Source organism: Oryzias latipes, chromosome 5 (assembly GCF_053564925.1).
Source record: "Oryzias latipes strain Hd-rR chromosome 5, Olatipes_Hd-rR_3.1".
NCBI classification, from domain to species: Eukaryota; Metazoa; Chordata; class Actinopteri; order Beloniformes; family Adrianichthyidae; genus Oryzias; species Oryzias latipes.
Genome location: NC_136241.1, coordinates 25,235,631 through 25,257,493, shown reverse-complemented (window position 1 = coordinate 25,257,493; position 21,863 = coordinate 25,235,631). Strand labels below are relative to the sequence as shown.

The window sequence follows — 21,863 nt, the reverse complement described above, 5'->3', positions numbered from 1 at the left end:
AACAAAAAGACTTTTAGTTTATAGATGAAAAATTAAATTCTGAGGCTTTTATCTGTAATTGAAACACATTTAAAGCTTCAATTTTATCAAATGGATGGCAAAGAACAAAGAAAGCTGTTGGCCAAATGAAAGCATGACAACGTATGAATAGATTGAGGCTCTAACACCAGTTTAATCAATGTTTGTTATAAAAGTTGAGAGTGAGAGTGTTTTTTCTTTAATTTTATGTTTTTTTTCATTTGTACTAATTACTCTGAATCATGTATTTTTTTTGGAAAGAAAATACACTTGATTCAAAAAAGGTACTTACTGGCCACACACACTGGTGGCAAGATGCTACATCAGTTTTAAAAAAAGCATTCAACTCTTTTATGGTGGTTCCATCAAAATTAGCTTTTTAAGTCAAACTTAAAAAAAAACTCTTGTCCTTTTTATGTCAAAAGAGACGCTATTAGCAAACCTATCCAGCGACTTTTTTGAAAAAAGGCGTATTATAAAACAACAAAAAAACACAAGTATTGACTGGTATTTAGAATCTGATATGTGGTACCTATTTTTACGATTCTAAACTGTCAGCTGATGCTGCAGTCAGTAACTCAGCCCCTCCCACAAACTGCTGGATTGGACTAATTTATAGACGTCTACAGTTGGTCTTGTAAGTTCATCATCATAATAATAGAATGTCTGATTGTTGTGCATGCATTTATTGTGAAATATTTGTATGGCTAATGTACATTGCACGCACTTTGGATGTACGGGTGATGCAATTTTATGGTACCCTAAAGGCCCGTACACACTGGGACGTCACTTTTTTTTAAAAAGTGACGCGTCAAAGCGTCACTTTTTAAAAAACGCCTCGGGTTCGTTTTTTGGTTTGACGCGCCGCGTCAAAAACTACACGACCAATGAGAATGGCGCTTTTGCACACGTGCCTGGAGCTTCTGAAGTTACATTAAAACACAACTTGGGGGCGCTCAAACACAAAACTGTCTTGCTGAGCAAACATACGTCACGGCGAAGAAGATATACGCCAAGTAGCGTCTACACTGCCGCAAAGAAATAAGACGAAGAAGATGCACTCACTGACGGACATTCTAAAATATCCCCGAAAACGCTCATGATACATTTTCAGCTCTTGTACCAGACGATAAAACTCCCCATGTTCTTCCCTTCTCGTAACTATGTGATGTACCCAAAATCGGCGTCTTTTCCGGCGTCTTTCGTCATTCAACAGAACAATAATATCTTCATCGCTGGAACTGGAGCTGGAGCTACTGGTGCTGGAAATATTCATGTTTTCTTTGTTTGATTCTGACAAGCGCGTAAATACTTGATCTCTTCTTCATAGTGAAAAGTGACTTTAAGAAGCGTAAAGTTGCGCAGCGCCACCTTGTGTACAGGAGTATTTCTGTTTAATAAAAAGCGCCATCTAATGTCAGGGAATGAAATTGCATATTTGCTCTTCTCATCGTCAGCGAAAATCGCCTGGGTGTGAACACAAAAAACGTGTTGAAAAACGCTGGCGAATAACTGCTGGCGAATATTCGTCCCGGTGTGTACGGGCCTTAACACCACATTCTAATCATTAGTGAGGTACGAGTACTAGACCCCTTTACAAAGCGAGTGTGAATGCGACATGCATGGAGCGTACAAGCGATGCTAAAAAGGACCCATGTGACATCTGTATGACACTCACACAAACTACGCTCTGAGACACAAGGAGTGCGTACTTATCACATGAACAGCACTAACGGGCTCCAATAGAAAAAAGTAAAAATTGGCATGACACACTTTCTCCTTATTCACTTTCACTTCTCCTTTGCATGCTATGTAAGTGTTCACTACGACCTCTCCCTCATTGCATGCTCTTGGAATAAAATTGTGCATGAATGCTTTCCCTCTACTGACTCATTGAGTGGTCTACAACCTGGATATTTGATGCGGACCACCTGCAGACAGCCCCTGCCTACTCATAAGGGCAGTTGTGACTTAGTTTTTCTTTATTGTTAATTTCTAAAGTTTAATATTTGAATGTGGTCATTGTGGAACTGACTGATGGCAGAACTGTAAAATCTTTCCAGATGATGCAGGAAACAAAAAGGTGGATCAACATGACTATTAGACACATTTATAATTTTGCTTTGTATCGAGGGATTCATAGCTTGTGGACATGGATCCAGGTGCAACTAAAAGCATGTTGGGTTAACCAGCAGATCTAAATAAAATCTGCGTCACTGTTTGACTCATTTATCTTCATGTGATTCTGTGATCAATTGCCAACATTTTTGGGACATTGCCCCTCCCACAACTATTGCCTGATGACAGCTGGATTCGACTTCAACCCACAGGGGGCCGTGGACAGGATGAAGAAGGAATTTTAAAAGCAAATGGGTGGATATGCAATTCCAAGCTAACAGATGGGATATCTGTTATATTTTGTAGTCCTTTCCATGATTCCTAAACAGTGGGCACAGATAAAAAACATTTCTCCCCCTGGGGAATCTGAATACGACTTCCTCATCGTTTTCTCACCACGGCTTCAAGATCAGATAAAAAACCAACAACAAAAACCAACAACAAAGTTATGTTGAGCCTTTCTGTGTAATGAGAAAAGCTCAATATATGGCAACAAAAGAAAGCCAGAAGATGTGACATTTGTAAAAACAAAGTTTCAAAGAAACAGCCCAACAGGATGCTTGAGATTTTTTACTTCACAGTTTTTTTTTTTGCCTTTTTTTCTTCTCTTAGGTAAATGAAACCCATTAAGTGTGTCGGAGTTCTACCAACAAACAAATACGATGGATGAGGCTGTGATCACATCTCCCGCTGGCTTAAACTCATTTGAGTTTGAGCCTCAGTGTCATTTCAGTTTTGGCCGAAGAGAACGTCTTCCTCATCTCAAAAAAGGAAATGCTTAGAACGTGCTATAGAGCTGCATAACAAAGTATTGCATTTGGGGGCAAAGCCAATATGCAAAGCCACTTTTCTTCATGTCAGAATAAGTGGATTCAAGTTGATCATGTAAAAGCGCAAAGAGTTACAGTAGGCCAAATAACTTTTTTTTCTTGGTAACCATCCTGAACCTGTATTCAAGTAGTGGTTACCTGGTGAACTGATCTGGCTCCAGTTACTTTTGTCTTTAAACCAGCTTCAAATAGGAAGTTTGAGTGTCAACTGGGGCGTGCACCAACATGATGTCTGGTGTGTATCCCAACTAGAGGCTTATGCAATCTCATCCTGCTTCTCCTGATGTAGAGGAGCAATTCCCTTGGTTGACAGAGGTCACTGGCTCTTAAAAGATCCAGGAAGACATTTTTGCATCAACCATACTAAGAAACGTTCCCTCTCTGGGAGATTAAGCTGATAGAATTCAGCCCAAGCCTTATCATGAGAAACCTATGCTTTGTACACCCCCTCCTCAGCTAAAATTAGTATTGTGTTGTTTGACCAACTGGGAAAGGATGATAAAACCCCCTCTACATTGTCTGAAATACCACCTCTGCCTTCTACATAACTCAAGTGACTGACAGCTGCAATTGCCAGGCGGCAACTGTTGACAGAAGCCTGAGCGACTGTGATGATGCAGTATAGTGTGATGATGTTGGTGTTACAGCATCAGCAATTTATGACTGACCGTCTCCCCCTTCAGGAGTTAATGGCGTTTGTGTCACACAGACAGCTGCCACTGAATTCCCTCTAAAAATAGATTTGCGTTAAATCTGGTCTCAGCTTTTCTAAACTTTTTATTGTGCCTGCGATATGCCAACCTTAAAATTCCCATGAAAATGTGCAGATAGATCACAAATGAGAGAGATTATTCTTTGGGCATTCAAACCAGACTTTCCAGTTCTGTTTCTGCTGAATTTTAAAATTGATAAGTCTCCATATTCACCATAGGTTTTTCAAAACCCCTTTGACATTGAAAAAAAACATGTTCCCAGTTGTTTTTTAATTATGATTATGAAGTTTTAAACCCAAATCCCACAACCTAAAAGTCCTAAAAAGACATATTTCATGTCTATCTGAAGCCTCTGTTTCCAAAACCTCCTCGATATGGGCGTAGCCATTGGTGGGGATGTGACGAAGAATCAATCACCGTTCTTCTGGGGGAAACCTTTTATTACTGTTCTCCTTTACACCATAACACCAAACATGAACGCGCGCACCCCCAACACACATGTGCGCGCTCTCACTCACTCTCGCCGCGCGGCACGCGCTCCTTCCTCTTACACATGCAGTGCGCTAACACACATACATATACTCATTCTACAACACCGATATAGTTATTTCAGAGTTAGATAGTTAGTACTTAGTTATTACTGTTATTTGTTAATAAAGAATACTGCGTTGTAATTATAATTGTATTCATTTCCGACGCGGCCGCCGGGGATTTTGTGTTGGTTGGCGGTGGGGTGCGGGGGTGCGGTTAACCTGCGACTCATGCTGCTTCTTCACTGCGATGATCAAAACTCCCACACCGTCACAGCTCTAGCCACTGAATTGGCCTGCCCTTGATGCCCCCTTTCTGATGATGATAGCTGTGTCTTGCATGAGTGAAGAGCTTGACACAAGGAGGAGGGGCACAAACAACACTGATTCACAAAAGTTTATCTTTAGCAATAAAGAAACGTAGAAAAGTGACATTCGACAATTTATGAACAATGTGTGGAATGACAAAACAAATGTGTTCACCAGACACTGCTGTTCAATACAATCAAACATGAAAAAGAACTTTGATAAGTCCATGAAAAATGCTTTGAATTACATTATAATGTAGGCTACATTGCAGCAGCAATCAGCACTGGCTGTGGCTCACAACTGATTTGATGCTGGTACATGCAGAATGTTGAATTCACTCGCACAGCAAATTAAATAAAATGCCAGGAAGAAAGTGTCTATTCGCACGTAATTTTCCTAATACGTGCGGCCAGTGCTGCAGGGACCCAGAGGAAGAGTTAAGTTTAGGATCACGGGTTACTATTAAGGTTAAACCACCAAATGGTTCGTGAGCGTGGCTGTTTTTGCAGCTCACTTCTCCTCCAGGTGATAGATCAAATGCAAAGAACACCATTCACACACCTAGGTGAGAGCTAATGGGTCTTTAACTATAAGTTTCATTTTAAATATGTGCAGCTAACAACAAAATCCAGCCTTGGATGCACTTAGAAGCGGGGAATGCAGCAATGTGCCATCTTCTCTTCTCCCGCACCTGAGCTTGTGCAATGCACATACACTCTTGGGCCGTTCTGACATCACAAAAGCTCATAATTCAAAAAGAGCATCTTTGTGACAGTTTGATTGACAGCGAATTAAAAGGAGAAATACTCAGAAATGCAAAACTGAAATGATTTTTTATTACAAAGGAATCAAATATTGTTGTGGATATTTTTTTTTAAGAATTTCCTTTCCCTTTAGATTTAGACCAATTTCCCATGGCGGAGAACATATGGTGGTTTATTAAAGTTCTTATCGAGTGTGCAGCTTGTTGTTGTTTTTTTTTTTTTTTTGCTACCTTCTTCAAATTTCCTTCCAATAAGCTCTTTTTTGTAACAAGCTAGTCTGGAAGCACAAACAACATCAGACATGATACAGGGGCCGGGTCCAAATTGCTTTATCAGTTTTTTCTAATATAGAGGCTTTTTTTTCTGCTAAGATTGGCACCTTTGGGCTCCGTTTGTTTGAGCTTTGGATGAGGCTGCTCAAGCAAGACCCAAGACAAGTCCTTTCTAAAACAGAACGTAGAGCTTTTTGATTTAATTAGCTCGATGGAAACACAAATACAGCAAATAGTCATAGAAAAAAAGAGTAAAACTAATGCTAGGTTTCTCCATCTTATATTTCCAGCCTGACAACAGCATCCCCTGTAGTCTCCTTCACTCTTGCCCTCACATGCACCCTGGTGGTTTCAATTAATTTGGCCCTGGCTGGGCCTTGGCCAGGTTGTCAACCCTGGAGACAGGACACCCATTAAGCGCCAGGTCCCGGGCTCCAGTTGGATGGGCTAAGGAAGGAAGGCAATGACTTTAACAGCTTATAAGACATTTCTCCTCATCTTCAACGAAAGTTGTATACTCAGACAAGCCTGCTCATTATTAGATATCCGCAGTGGCATGTGTCACCAGCTGAGAAATTACAGTCGGTGCTTACAGGTTTTGAATAAACCTGCAGGTTTTTTTGTTTCGTTTTTACAGCACTGTAAGAACAGAGACATTCTGAAGGTCGTGTGTCCTTGTACGGTTGGATAACTGGTCTATATTTGGCCTAACCAGCCCATCCTGGCCATCATGAAGCACTAACAAGCCAACTAACAGTAATTTAAACAAAAGGCACACATGCATGTGACAGCTGCCCGTGTGGAAGAAAATGACTGTGTGCTTTTACAGAAAAATAGGTAATAGGAAAAACAAATACAAGAAGACAAAAGACGGTGACATTTTCAGGATGGAAGTGATGGCAGAGTGCAGACGTCTGAACAAGCACACGCTGTTCTCGAGGAAAGTGTGTGCATTTGAATTAGTTCCTGCAGTTTGAGGGGAGAGAGAAAAAAAAGATGCTTTTTTTCATTCCCCTCCTGCTTAATTCAAGCACAAAATAACACGTTCACTCTGACATCAGTGGTGTCTGCACACCTACATCTTAAAACCACAAAAAGTGAGAATAAACAACAAGAAGAAACATAAAGTCTTACCTCCTGAGTCATCTTACTTTTTGAAGCCTAAAGTGATCATTTTGGTCTGTTCTGTTGTTCACAGGAAGAACACACTGCAGCCAAACCTTAGCATTATGCTACAAACACACTGGGCATGTGTAGAGTGTTCAGGAATGTGCTGAACGTGGGTTTTTGTACTTGCTTTTAGCATATGGTTTTCACACGGGTCTGTCGCTATCCGATGCTTGCGCATGTACTTAGAGTAGGAAGACGCTTGGTGTGAAATGTCAAATCAGTGATAGTAATACTTTGATTTTTCACAGCTCTATTCCGATATATAAAAGACTTGATATCATATATATCCGAACGGTCACAAACCGCAATTATAATTTCTAATTCATGATTGATCTCAAACGGTTGGTAATTCTGTGTATTGAAAAGGACGCAAACCATTCATCCTTCCCAAATCGGAGTCCCTGAGTGGTCAAAGTTCAGCTCAATTGCTGCACGTTTTGTACCTTAAAAACATGCGAGCTTTGAGCCCGGTGTGAATGCATCGTTCGGTTGCATTGATCATAAAATGCATTTAAATGTCAAACTTCCACTCACTTTAGGAAGACAGCAATATTTCAGGGTAAGAGCTGGAGTCATATTAATAGAAGCTAATGTCTATTTAAATTTCAAAATCATTTAAAGGGTTAGTGGCTTCCATCAAAAATCCATTGCAAAGTTTTTGGTCACTTAAAAAAGTAATTTTCTTATTTTATGAGGTGTAAGGCGCACTCAAAAACCTTAATTTTTTTTCCCAAAACAACGGCACCTTGTAATCCAGAGTAATAATATTAATAGTGACGTGATGCTGTAGTATCGGACGTGATGCTGTAGTATCGCGAGAGCCGACGAGAGGAGTGTGGTGAGTTTACTTGGCGGCGCGTAAGTTGTGAACAAACATTTTTGATTTATTTAATTACACCGCCATATTTAAATAATCCAGAAAGTTTAAAAAATAAAAATCTGAAAAAGTTTGTCAAGCATTTGCCAGCCTGGATGACCTGGAGGACCTGGAGGATCTGGAGAATTACATCGACGAGTGTTTCAATACCTGCCTCATGAAGAAATCCAACACCGCCACTCTGTCCACCAAACGCAACCGTCCCGAAGACTCCCCCGGGGCTGCCTCCTCCCCAGGCAGCAACATGAGTGATATCCTGGATTCAATTGATAAAAGGCTCTCCAGCCTTGATTGCCGTTTAAATCTGCTGGAGATCCTCCATAAGGAATTCCAAGGTCTGCGAGAGTCTCTGGAGTTCAGCCAACAGCAGGTGCAGGAGCTCGCAGCGGAGAACCAGGCCCTCAGAGAGACCGTCAAGACCTTGGGCCACGACACCGCCCGTCTCTCTGAGGAAAACCGATCCATCAAGGAAACCCTCCTGGATCTTCAGGCGAGGAGCATGAGGGACAATCTAGTGTTCGCAGGGATTCCAGAAGAGGCAGGGGAAGTCCCGGAGAACATTGTTAAGTCCTTCATGGAGGTCCATCTGAAACTCCCCAAGGAAGAAGTCCAGAAGATCTCCTTCCACTGGGTTCACCGGCTCGGAGGAAAAAGGCCGGACAATCAGCGTCCCCGTCCTATTGTTGCTAAATTTGAACATTATAAACAAAAGATGCAGGTAAAAAGCAGAGGGCGAGAGCTGAAAGACACACATTACAGCGTGAATGATCAGTTTCCAGGCGAGATCCTCCGCCGGCGGAAAATCCTCTTCCCGCTGAGGAGGAAGCACCTGTCTGCTGGAGCTCGTGCGGTGGTTGCCGTTGATAAACTTTTTGTGAATGGCAAGCTGTTCCGGGACCCCGAGGTAACACCCTGGCTGTGCTGAAGGCTTTCAGAGGCGCACTGACATCTGCGCTGCCCAGAAGAAACCCGCAAACTTATTTAACTAGGAAATAATCGGATCATCAATAATCCACACCTCTCAGGAAAAGTGTTTTTTCTTTCTCTCACATTCATGTTTCTGTTGTTGTTTCGTTGTTTTTGTTTTTTGTTCTTTCTCTTTCCCTCTCTCTTTTCTCTTGTCCCCCCCCCTTCCCATGTCCTCATATGTGAATCAGGTAAAGTCAACGCAACCACGGTGAGTATTTATTTATGCACGGAACGGGCGCGCGCGCATACTAGCGTGCATAAGAGCATGCACACGCGATCCCGCACACACACGTTGATAAACTGCAAAAACCTCACTTAGGCTCACACAGGACGCACGTAACATGCAGCTCATAGCCAAGACACGTTCACCCACAACGCATAGCGCTTGTCAGTGTAGCAGGTACGCACAGCGGGCACGCGCACACGGACGGGCACACGCACTATTTAGCCTTGCACTCTCCCGGTTAGAACAGCTATGAACAGTCTTAACATCGTTAGCTGGAATGTGCACGGACTTGGTTCTGGGCCAAAGAGATTGAAAGTGTTAAATCACCTGAATGATCTTAAAGCAGATATAGCTCTGCTGCAGGAGACCCATTTATCTTTATCAGCTGGTCATCTCCTGTGCTGTTCCCAGTATCCAGCTATGTATTCTGCCAGTTTCAACTCCAAACAAAGAGGGGTTGCAGTTTTGATTAATAAAAATGTTACATTTACTCATAAGGATACAGTTACTGACCCAGAAGGCAGATTTGTAATCATTAATATATCCATTCAGAACAAGGACTTTTGCATAGCCAGCATCTATGGTCCTAATTTTGACGACTCTTCCTTCTTTCACAGATTCTTCACCTCACTCTCAGTTCACTCTGACTCCACAATCATTATAGGAGGAGACGTCAACCTTGTTTTGGACCCTGAACTTGACAGACTCAGCACAGCAGCAAACCAGCGTACATGGCGGTCTGCAAGTATTCTAAAGCAGTACATGAATGATCTGGGTCTCTGCGACGCGTGGCGCTCATGTCATCCAAACACTAAAGGGTTCACCTTTTTTTCTCCAGTTCACCATTCACAATCTCGTTTAGATTATTTATTAGTCAGTAACTCCCTTTTGAAAGAAATTAAAAGTTCAAACATTCATCCAATTATTATCAGTGACCATGCACCAGTTTCTGTTACTATTTCAAGGGAAGTACCCAGACCCTCGGGTTCAACCTGGAGGTTTAATACGTCTCTGTTAAAAGACCAGGAATTTATTGAATTCTTTAAAAAAGAGTGGGCAACCTTCTTAGAATTCAACGATACTTCTGAAATATCACCAAGTATTCTTTGGGAAGCAGCAAAAGCAGTCATGAGAGGGAAAATCATCTCTTATTCAACGCATAAAAAACGCAAGGAGAAAGCAGATTTATTAGAATTAGGAAATAAAATAAAAACTCTGGAGACTGCTTATGCTGCTTCTGCACAGGAACACATACTGGGGGACCTGAAAAATTTAAAGCTGCAGTTAAATGACATCATCAATAAACAAACACAATTTCAAATACAAAGGCTTCGACTGGAAAGATATGAAAACTCAAATAAATCTGGCAAATTTCTAGCTAATCAGCTTAAAATTAATAAAGAAAAATCAACAATCACTTCGATTATGGACCAAACAGGGAATGTCACCCATGACCCGGCAAAAATTAATAATGCGTTTAAAGACTTTTATCAAAACTTATACACTCCACAGATCAATCCATCAGAACAAAGCATCAACTCATTTCTCAACAATATAAACCTGCCCAAGTTAAACGAAGATCAAATCACAAATTTAGACTCTCCGCTCTCGTTGTCTGAGCTTCATGAAGCTCTGTCACTTATGCCTAATGGTAAAGCACCAGGGCCTGACGGCTTTCCTGCAGAGTTTTATAAGGAATTCTGGGAACAACTGGCACCAACGTTTTATAAAACGGTAAAATTTATCAATGAAAGCCAATCTCTACCACCTAACATGAACTCTGCCAACATTATCCTTCTTCTAAAACCAGACAAAGACCCCACGAGTCCTTCAAGCTATCGCCCCATTTCTTTAATTAATGCAGATGTAAAAATTATCTGCAAAGCACTAGCACAGAGAATAGAAAAAGTCACTCCTCACATAATTGACTTTGATCAAACTGGATTCATCAAAGGCAGACACTCGGATGACAATGTCCGCAGACTCGTTAACATAATAGACTTTGCCACCATCAAAAACCAGGAAATGACTATACTATCACTGGATGCTGAAAAAGCCTTTGATAGAGTAAATTGGAAGTTCCTCATTGCTGCCCTCCATAAGTTTGGGTTTGGAGAATCATTCATCAATTGGATCAAAATATTATATCACAACCCCAATGCATCAGTTAGAACTAATAAACAGACTTCCAACAGGTTTTTTCTTGGAAGAGGAACTAGACAGGGTTGCCCACTCTCCCCCTCTCTTTTTGCAATATTTATCGAGCCTCTAGCTGCAGCAATAAGACAGAATGAGAGTATTAAAGGAATTAAAACCAAACACAGCCATCATAAAATTAGTCTCTATGCAGATGACATATTACTGTTTTTAAGTAATATACATTCTGTAAATGAAACGGCAACAATCATTAATGAATTCTCTTCTATATCAGACTATTCCATTAATTGGAATAAATCTGTTTTATTACCACTGAACAGTAATGCGGAGCAAGGACTCACAATACCAGTTAAATCAGGCAATATAAAATATCTAGGTATTTATTTTTCCCCCAAAATATCAGAACTGGTGCTGCTAAACTACACCCCATTACTGAAAAACATACAGGACGATCTAACACGCTGGACCAACCTGCCTTTGTCCCTTATGGGCAAGGTAGCCACGGTTAAAATGAAAATCTTACCCAAAGTTAATTATCTCTTCTCAATGATTCCCACACAACCGCCATTAAAATGGTTCAAAACATTAGACTCATCCATATCAAGCTTTCTATGGAACAATAAACCTGCAAGAATTAGTCTAAAAACTTTAAAATCTGCAAAAAGCTGTGGAGGATTAGAATTACCTAACTTCCACAATTACTTTCTTGCAAATAGATTACAATACATCTTAAAATGGTTAAAAAATAATCCAGAAACCAACTCATGGTTAGACTTGGAACAGGCGTTATGTGGAAAGATCAACCTGTCAGATCTTCCATTTATTAGTCAAATAGTTAAAAGACAGGATTGTTTCAAAAGTATTAATATAAATGCCACTTTAACAGCCTGGTGGGAATTTCTCAAAATATCAAAATCATCAATTCAACCGTGCAAAATGACACCCATCTGGAACAACCCAGACATCCTCATAAACAAAAAAATTATCCACTTCCCAGCTTGGCAAGCAGGGGGCATAAAACAACTAGAGCACATAATTATTAATAGAAGATTCATAACTCCCCAGGAACTTCAAGACAAACACGGAATATATAACTTCTTGGAATATCAGCAACTTAAATCAATTATTACTAAAAAGTTTAAATACAGAGACAACGATTTAAAGCTACCAGATGTAGTTACCACTCTGATCAATTTCTCAATGAATAAAACTCTCTCCAAAATATACAAACTTTTATGTAATTTAGATAACAATATTTCACTTCCGACAACAAAATGGGATGCGGATTTGAGCATCAGCACAGATGAAAGTTTTTGGTCAGAACTTTGTCTAAACACCTTTAAAATGACAAAAAATCCAAATCTGCAGCTAATCCATTTCAAAACTCTTCACAGAATTTACTACACTGGACAGAGGATGTTCAAGATGGGTCTCAGTAACTCAGACATTTGTCAGCACTGTGACAGTAATCTACCCGACAATTACATGCATGCACTATGGTTCTGCACGCCTGTCCAGGCTCTCTGGCAGCAGGTATGTGCCGATCTATCAGTCTGGCTTAAGGTTTCAATCACAGCTTCACCGTCACTTTGTGTGCTTGGTGACATGAGTGCCATCGATGTAGAAGGAGGATTAGGCTCTATCATTTTCATAACTCTTTGCATTGCTAAAAAAACTATTTTAAAAAATTGGAAAAGCAAAAAAAATATAAATATAAGTCAACACAGAAATCTGCTGCTTGATCATATCAGCTTGGAAAAAATGTCAGCCCAAAGTTCAAGTAACTTTGAAAGAATTCGGTCTCTCTGGTCTCCCATAGCTAACTCCGTGACTTAGGGGGTGGGGGGGGCATGGTCGTCGCTGCTCCTTGCCCTTCTGCCGTGGGCCGGGGTGGGGGTCGGGGCCTCCGGTGCCTGGCCGGGGGTGGTGGGGGCTCCGTTGGTCGGGGGGTCGGGTCCGGCGCCTGGGTGGGGCGGCCTGGGGCGCTGCGTGGTCCTCTGGGCTTGGGTGTGGGGGTGCGTGGTGGGGGGGTGGGGTGGTGGTCTGGCTTGGCTTGGGGGGGTGGTCCCTTTGCCTGTGCTGGGGGGGGTTGGCGGGGGGCGCTGCTCGGGGGGGGGGGCCCAGCGGCGCTGGATGGGCTTCCCGTCTACACCTGGGGCTGGGATCGGCCCTTCCCTGGCTCTGGGGCGGGACGGGACAACCCTCTTGGGGCCCCCGGTCGCTCTGGGTGTCATCCGCTTCGGCTGCGGGGTCTGGGGGTGGGGTGGGGTGGGGGTCTTGTCGGCCCTGTCCTGTGGGGGGGCATTATGGGGGAGGGGGGGGGCACTATTGGTACGGGGCAGGGGGGGTTGACGGGTCGGGGTCTCCGCTGAGGCCATCGGCGGTTTCCCCGGCCGGTTGGCTGCCTCGGTCCCGTCGAGGCCTGACCAGAGCTCTTCTAGGGCCGGCGTTTGGGGGTGGGGGCCTGGGCTTGCTCCGGGGGGGGCCGGCGCTTTCTGGCTCCCCTCTCTCTGTGTGGGGGTGGTGGTGCTGGGCCTGGGGTGTCTGCGCCTCCGGGGGTGGGGCCCCGGGGCTGGGTGGGCCTGGCCCCCTTGCTGGGGGGGGGGGCGGGGGACGGCTGTTTGACCACCGGGGGACAGTCTATCATCTGTCCCCAACTTACCCCCTTCCTCATATAACCTCATAATAGGGTGAGGGGGTGGGGGGCTTAGCCTGCGATGAGCCTTGGGGGGGGGGTTTACTAGGCAGTGACCCCCCTCCTGTGGTTGCCGTATGGAGTGGGCCCCCCCTCTTTCGGTTTTATTCGCACCTTAGACATGTAGGGCCCTTGGTAGGGGGGGTGCTTGGACATCACTGCCAGCAAGCAGCGGATGTCCTCCTAGCACCCTACCCGCCAATTTTAACCGCACCTTAGACATTTAGGGCCCCTTGGTGGGGAGGGTGAGGGGACGTCACTGTGAGTAATCAGGAGACGTCCCCTTAGTGCCCTACCCGCCAATTTTAACCGCACCCCCCTTAGTACACACACCCCTCCCCCCTCAATATATACATCCCAACATAAACACACACACATGCACACACACACTCTCTCAAACACACATACACGCACACACATTTTGCAAGGAAGGTGGGACCTAGGACCATCTGTCCCCTGCCTTTTCCCTGGTGGGGGGTACGGGCCCCTTTGCAACGGCGGCTGTGTCCCCGGGGTGCCGGCTTCCTGGGCCCGGCGGTGCTCTCTCCGCGCGGTGGGGGGGTTCACATTACATCTGAGCCGGGGGTGTTCGTGTCCCTGGGGGGTGGGTTCTGGTCCTTGCTCCTGAGTGCTGGGCCCCGCCAAATTTCCAACTGTGACCGAGCCTGGTCGGGCCATATTTACAACACCCCTTGTGGGCCCTCTTTTTTCCCCGGGGTTCCCCCCTTCTGGGCGGGGGCGGCGGGCCCCTGCCTCGCTCCTCCCTGGACCAACCGTGGGCCGGGCGGATGGCTGCCTGGAGTGCGGAGTGGGTCTCCCTTGGGGGGTCCTGGCTCGTACCTGGGGTTGGGGCGGGGGGATGCCCGGAACTCCTGGGTGGTGGTGGGGTGCTCGTCTGGGGCTGTGGGCGTCCTTCTCCGGTGGGGCCCTGCGTTGGGTTCTCCCGGCGCGGCGGGGGGGCTGCTCTCCTGGTTGGGCTGGGGCGGCGCCCTCTTTCCCTCCGTGCCTCCCTGCTCTCTGGCTCTGGGGGCCTTGCGGCGGCCCTGCTGGCCCTGGCCTGGGTGGCGGGCTTGGTCGCCCGGGCGGCGGTTGTTCCCTGCCGGTTCCCGTGTGGCGTTGGGGGGATTCCGGCTGCCGCTGCTGGTGCGGTGGGGGTCTTGGGGTGGGGATGGATGGCTGGGCACTCTCCCTCCTTCTTTTCACGTTCCACCATCCATTTTAGAAGAACATAAACACTCACCTGAGCACAGGTGTTAGCTCAACAGACTGAATGACTGAAATATTTCACACTAGTTGGTTTTAAGGCATAAGTATGCGTGTGAACACTATCTGTTTTGTGTACATGTCGACAGGTGGACATTTTTGCAACTAACAGGTGTGTTTATAACATTTGAGTGTGTGTGTGGACAGGCTCCGCCCTTCTTTTTTTGTTTTTTTTTACATTTGAACCTTACCATAATGATTAACAACCAGTAAACTTGCTGCTTTATGCTGCTTCATGGTCTTATCCCCCTTCCCCTCCTATTATCACCCCCTACCCCCCCTCTCTCTAACGTCCCTCTCTCTTCTTCCCCTCTTTCCTTTTCCGTCCGGTCCAACACCAAAGATTTTCAGACATGTTTGAAATTAATAAAGTTTGGCCTCAATTACAAAAGGGGTTTATTCAGACATACCTTTGGTTTGTCTGAAGATTAATAACCCCTCTTGTTAAAGTAAAATATGTCCAACCCAAGAGGCCCTCAGCTCTCATCTGTCTGCCTAGCTGTTGGACAGGACAAGTTGAAAAAAAAAAATAAAAAAAAAAAAAAAAAAAAAAATTGTGATATGGATCACCCGTGGTGGTTGTGCATGCTGGCGTTGATGGCTAATATGTAGCCGTGTCAAACTCTTTTGTTTTCATGTGTTTGTAACAAGGTTGGGAGTTACCGTAGTCATAGTAACATTTATTTAAGCAGTATCAGTCAGTTTCTTTTATGGTTGCAAACAAGGTTGGGAATTACCGATATTGTGAAAATGCTAATGAAGCTAACATGTAGCGTGTCAAAAATGATCCAAGTAGAAATTGGTTGCACACTTCAGACAGTTTTTGACACAGAACTTATGACAAATAAATAAATACAAATAATTCCGTTTTCTTAAGATAGAAAAGAAAAAGTATAATTCTTCTACACCCTCCCTCACCCCCCCTCCTGCATCCGCCCCCAGTGCCCTCCCCACCCTGCAAAAGGGAGGGTGAGTCCCAGCGGGCCCCAGCGAGGGGCCTGTCCTCATCCATGCACTCACTCATATGTATTTTTGTTAGTCATAACAGCTTCTCATTAGAGCTTGTCTGCATCGGTGATGAAGGTGGGTCATAATGATCTGTTACAGGCGCTCCATTAGCTGATTGCAGGCCAATCTCCAATCACCAACACTGCTGGTCTTCAGCAGGCGCTCTGTTTGTAAGAGACAAAAAAAGTTTTTTTTTTCCAGTTAATGTAAAGACTAAAATAATATTTCTAAAGTATTTCCTTTATTCACTTCTTTTTAAATGTTGTTGAAGTAATGCATCTATTTAGCATGAAAACAAAGTTTCGCACTTTTATTTAAGAAAAATAAACACAAATATTTATCATAACAAGTAGGTTGAATTTTATGGATTAGTTCATTTCCAGATCTTTTGCATCAGACTTGCAGCTCAGAGATTCCTCAGCACAGACCACCAAGTCTTTGCTGAGGCCTCCAGACATTTTTCATGGCATCATCCCCATTAGACAAGCTCCGCTCTTAATTGTGGCAGCGTTTTTATCTGGAACATATATGGGGGAGCATACAGCTGCATTCTGCAGCCCACAAAGATCATTTGACATCCCCGTCTTTGCTTTTACTCTAAAAAACTGGGACTTTCTGTGGGGATATCTTCAACTTTATTAAATCATTGATAATTCTAACATCAGTGAGGGATCCCAACGTTTAAGGTGCCTTGTTTTTTTTGTTTTTTTTTTTTTTTGTTTATTATTCATCAGCATCCTCATTCTTTATTATACCGGTTTATTGTTTTACACCAAATTACAGTTATTTATTCAGATCTTAACTTGTTTATAACGTATGTCGGATAAAAAAATACATATGAAAAAAAAATACAAAATACAAAAAATTCAAAGGTAAAATTTAAAAAGATATATGAAAAACTTTCTTTAAATAAAAGTAGAAAAACTAAAAAACATTTAAAAAACAAACACTAAATATGCTAATAAAATATTCATTATTACTAAAGCTACATTAGTCATATCTCTTTATAATTAGTTTTTTAATCAAAAACTTTAGATGAAAATAAATATTAGAAGATTGGTACAAAATATATTAGCTTTAAGTGGCATAACATTATAGAACTAAACTATATTTACAAAAATATCTGTTTTACAAATATTTTAATGTAGAACTGCAGTCAAATTAAAATTTCTTCCTAGGATTACTGCTTCAAAAATTGCAAAAAACGTGAAACTTTAATTTAAAACTACTGATATGTATTTTTGTACACTGTAAAGCGCTGCGTCATCTCTTAAAACATGACGTGATGAATAAATTATAGTTGCTAAATTTAAGGCACCCACAGTACTCCTGATTTTAGCGTATTCAGGAATTATTTTCGATAGAATGGAGCACAGGAGGAGATAGAAAAAGGATTCATTTTTTAAAGGTTTATTTAGTTAGCTTCCATTAAGGAAATAACAAATAAAATGAAAAAATATGACTACTGTGAAGTGTTGCATTTCGCCACAAAGCTGCTTTTCTCGTTGCTTCAGACTTATTTTAATTGCATATACAGCCAAAGAATTCTGATATTTGTGTGTTCTTTAGGTGTTGCCGGCGACTTATCCACTGTTAAAAGGTTAAACAGAAATGCATGTTACCTTGTAAAAGTTGCAAAGGCTTTAAAATAGTGACAATAATGTCTAGACTTGTTAGATTTTTTTATTGATCTTCAGAAATGTCTGGAATAGTGCAGATTTACGAAGATTTTTATAACCATCACTGTGTGGAGCATATTATCCAGGCTACTTCAAATGTTAAAACCTTTTAGATTAGATGTATTGTATTGTATTGTATTGTATTGTATTGTATTGTATTGTATTGTTTAACTTTAATTCCCAAACTCCTTTAGTTTCAAGACTGTAGGACAAAGTTGTTCTTTAACAAGCAGGTTAACAGGAGACAGCATGTCGGGTCACACAAGGCCACAAGCTCCTCCAAAAGCACAGAGTGAGTTCAGAGCAACAGAAAATGAGTCAGCCCTGTTTCTACCAAACACGTCCCACCCTCAATGGAAAGGAAAAGGGTCCATATGCAGCTCAGTTTCATGGCAACAACAATATTGATTCAATGATCCGACACCTTCTGAGCTCCACTCATGATGCTGGTTGATTCTTTTCTTTTAGAAAACTTGGTTTGCTGGGAGAAAAAAAAAAGGACTGAAATTGATTTCTTTTTTCTTTTGTGTGTTAGAAACAACATTTGTAGCAAATTTATTTAGTTTTAAATTAAACAAAATATATCTTTAATGTTTCCAAAACAACTTGTATTAAAGCCTTCACCCATTTACCCATATGAGGGGTTGACTTTTTGGGTCCCGCAGGCTTTTGGGTTGGATACAGGTGTGGCAGCATCTTATTCTATTCTATTCTATTCCATTCCATTCCAGTCTAGCCTATTCACTAGGGGTGTAACGATATACGTAGTCTAACCGAACCCTTTCGGTAAAGCAGTTTCGGTTTGGTTCACTTCTGTACCGTTTCGGTACGTTTTTTTCTTTTTTCTACCGCATATGCATTGTAAGGACCCAGCTGTTTGTCTCTCGTAGCGGGGAAACGAGAGCCAAGCTGCTACTTCACCAGCTGCGTTGACTGTCCTTGCCACATAAAAAAACGCCCTCAAACAGTTGCGGAGAGAGTAGACAGAGAAATAGATTGCTCCATTTCCTTTCCGGCATTAATACTAATTTATTATGAACACACAAAAAACAGCGTAACAACATGAACCTCACTTCTCTTCATAGCTCTCTCAGTGATAGTGAAGGATTCAACAGACAAGATTTCACACGTCCCATGACTCTTTGTGGCTATAGGCGGAGGTCGGCTGAGGTCGCCACTGCAGTATCTTTGTGCCGAGGCGGAAGTAATGTTAGCAGTGAGTTTCCTCCGAGACGCTATTAGGTGACGACAGTAAGCATGTCAACATATGGCTAATGCAGACGCGAGGCCAGAGATGAGGACCCCCCCCCCCAATTCCTTACTCTCTCCTGTGTGGAAACACTGTGGCTCTGTTGTCAATATCCATGAAGGAAAAAGACAATTGGATAAGTCGAATGCTGTGTATCGACATTGTTACAAAAAGATGGCTTATGCCACAGGTAACACATCCAATCTGTTGACGAATTTAAAACGACTGTAACAATCGCGTCAACAAGAAAAAAAATGTGCAAGTTAAAATGTTTTTTTTCAGGCCAATGTTAACTATCTAATAAGTCAAGTATTTTTGGTTCGTAGCAGCTATTAGTATTTCCTATTTTACTAAGCAGATCACCTAATGGGGTCTATTCTATTTATTGTTATGTAAAACCAATAAATGCATTTTGTAAGTAATTTTTTTCAGCCTTAGTTCTTTGTACCGAAAAAATACCGAAAACAGATAGATCGATAGTTAAAAACTTTATTAATCTCCCAAGGGAGAAATCCAGGTGTCTGGCAGCAAAACACACACACACACACACACACACACACACACACACACACACACACAATAAATAACAATAAAGTAATAGTTCATTAAATAGCAGTTCATATCAGGCAGATTTGTTAAACAGCAGTACCAAACCGAAATGTACCAAACCAAGCCGTATGAAATTCTAAACCAAACCGAATTGAGATTTTAGCGTATCGTTACACCTCTACTATTCACCTATGGCTTATATTGCCACTCCTGAGGGACATCATAAAATGGAATGTACCATTGTCATGCGTGTGGTATTTGTAACGTGAAGTATTCATAAGGCTAACATAAGTTGCACGCACTTATGACATAGCTGGTCGTTAGTGAGGTATACTGGCTTCTTCTTGACTTGAACACTGCACGCACGGGATATGCCCATAATACGTAAGTGCCTGTAGGACGCCCATAGGATGCCCACACAAACAATACTTTCATTGTCTAATTTGTTCATTTGTTCATCAATTTGTTTTTAGCAAACATGTCCTGTGGCGCCCTTCATACCACTTAGTGCCCATGAAATAGCCCTCAGTCTCACAAAGGTTGGTGACCCCTGACCTAGCGGTATACGACCTTGATATTTTGTGGGGGCCACCTGCACACTCGGTACAGGTTTTGGGTCTTTTTATTCTCACTGACTGACACACATACACACACACACACGTACCCCCCCCCCCCCCCCCCCCCCACACACACACACACATACATACCGTACTTACACACATATGAATGCATGAGTGACTGGTGTACATCAGTTCCATCCATTCAACAAACACTAGTCTTTTTCCATGCTCTCCAACCACGTTACCCAGTATAAATTCAGCAGAAAGTGGCCAAAATTAGATTGAAAAACATTATAAGGTAGCAATTCCAAGCTTACCCTCACCTCAAAATACCTCAAAGGCTTTTATTTTGCAATTCAGAGACAAATGATCTGTGAGGCAGAGCAGCTACTGAGCTCAAAGCTTGATCCCACACAGAGTTTTCAGAGCCATAGCAGGAACTCCAGCTCAGGAAACCACTTAACTTGAGTGGGCACAACTAAAGTCAGTGGAATTAAACGGCTAAACCTCTAATGCAGCGATCCGCTTTAAAGCTGTGAAGCAAAGAGATCCGATAAACAGTGACAATACAGTGACAACATTCACTTTACTTTCATAAGTTCAGCTGATGTGCAAAAACATTTTCTTATCATTTAAAAAAATGGAAAAATATGAGATTTCTTCAAGGCGACGTATACATGAGTGACGTCAGGTTTCTTGCTGAGAGAAAAATGTCCTTTTGGCCATTTTGCAGTGAAGTGGTCGTCCTAAATCTGTCTTTATTCTTAATGAACCTCATATTAGATCACCTGGGGGGGGGGGGGGGATTTAGAGTCAAACAGTGCTGCTCCTATGTGCAAGAATAAATCAAACCACATTTAAGCACACAGCAGTCAGCAATGTGCGCACGCAGCATAAAAGAAACTCTTGCTGTGAGGAATTTGTCAGAAACGCAAGATACTGTACAATTACCCAGAAATAGAGACAGAAGACATAGTTTGGATTCGTGTAATCAAAAGTATCAGTGGCAGAAACATGACTTAACAAGCTTTAGAGTAGTTAGCAGTGTTCATTAATAATCCTCAGAAGTTTCTCTTGCAACCAGAATACACTTTTCAGGTGGTTTAAGAAGGTCAGCAAATCAGAGCAAATAGAGAAAAAAGATGAAAAAGGAGAAATCTTGTCATGGTGCCTCAGTCAGTTCTCCTCCCCCTCCCTTCTCTGCTTTGCTCCTGACTCCACCAGCTGTGACTACTCACCTTATCAAGACTCTGCTCTACCCAGCTCCAGCATTCATCGCCAGTTCGTTGCCCCTGATGGTGCTCAGTCTAACCAAGTCTCAAGTCTGGCTCCCTTGTCTTGTTCTATAGCTAAATCTTGCTTTTCTGCCTCAGGACTTCATGCCACCAGAGTCACCGGAGTCAGACGCTTCCACGAGCAGCCACTACATTCCTGAAATCTCCTGAGAGAACCATCCTTCGCCATAGCCTTCCGACATACCACGGGTCCCGAGCTCGCCAAGATCTCCTGCCATGCCACGAATCTCAACTACATCAGAACCTCAAGTCTGGCCATGATCACTAACTTCGCCAGGAACTCCAACCACCCCAAGACCCCCAACCACGCCGGACCAAAGAATAAACCTTATTACTTACCTACTCCTTACCTGTGTCCCCCTTCCGCGTTTCAGCATCTGGGTCTGTCTCACCTCCGAATCATGACAAATATAATGTAAAAGCTGAAAAAACAAATTCAAGAAGGCTAAAAGATGTAGATGATACGATCCAAGCTAAAGGCTGTGGCACACAGCCACTATGTACATTTTGCACGGAGGAAAATTGGTCATACATAGTTGAAAGTAGCTTAATGAAACAAGTTTGTCTTATGGAATTATATTATGGGAGTATAGGATAGAATGTGTAAGAAAG

General features: G+C 42.7%; 1 protein-coding gene across 1 annotated transcript in view; it reads right to left on the bottom strand.

Moving 5' to 3' along the window:
- Positions 1-4,592: 4,592 nt before the first annotated feature.
- chl1b (cell adhesion molecule L1-like b) overlaps positions 4,593-21,863 on the bottom strand; it is a 210,975-nt gene continuing 193,704 nt past the window's right edge. The window contains exon 29 of the transcript XR_013656068.1: positions 4,593-6,001. The gene's annotated coding sequence lies outside the window, so the exon portion shown is untranslated. The remainder of the gene's footprint in view (positions 6,002-21,863) is intronic.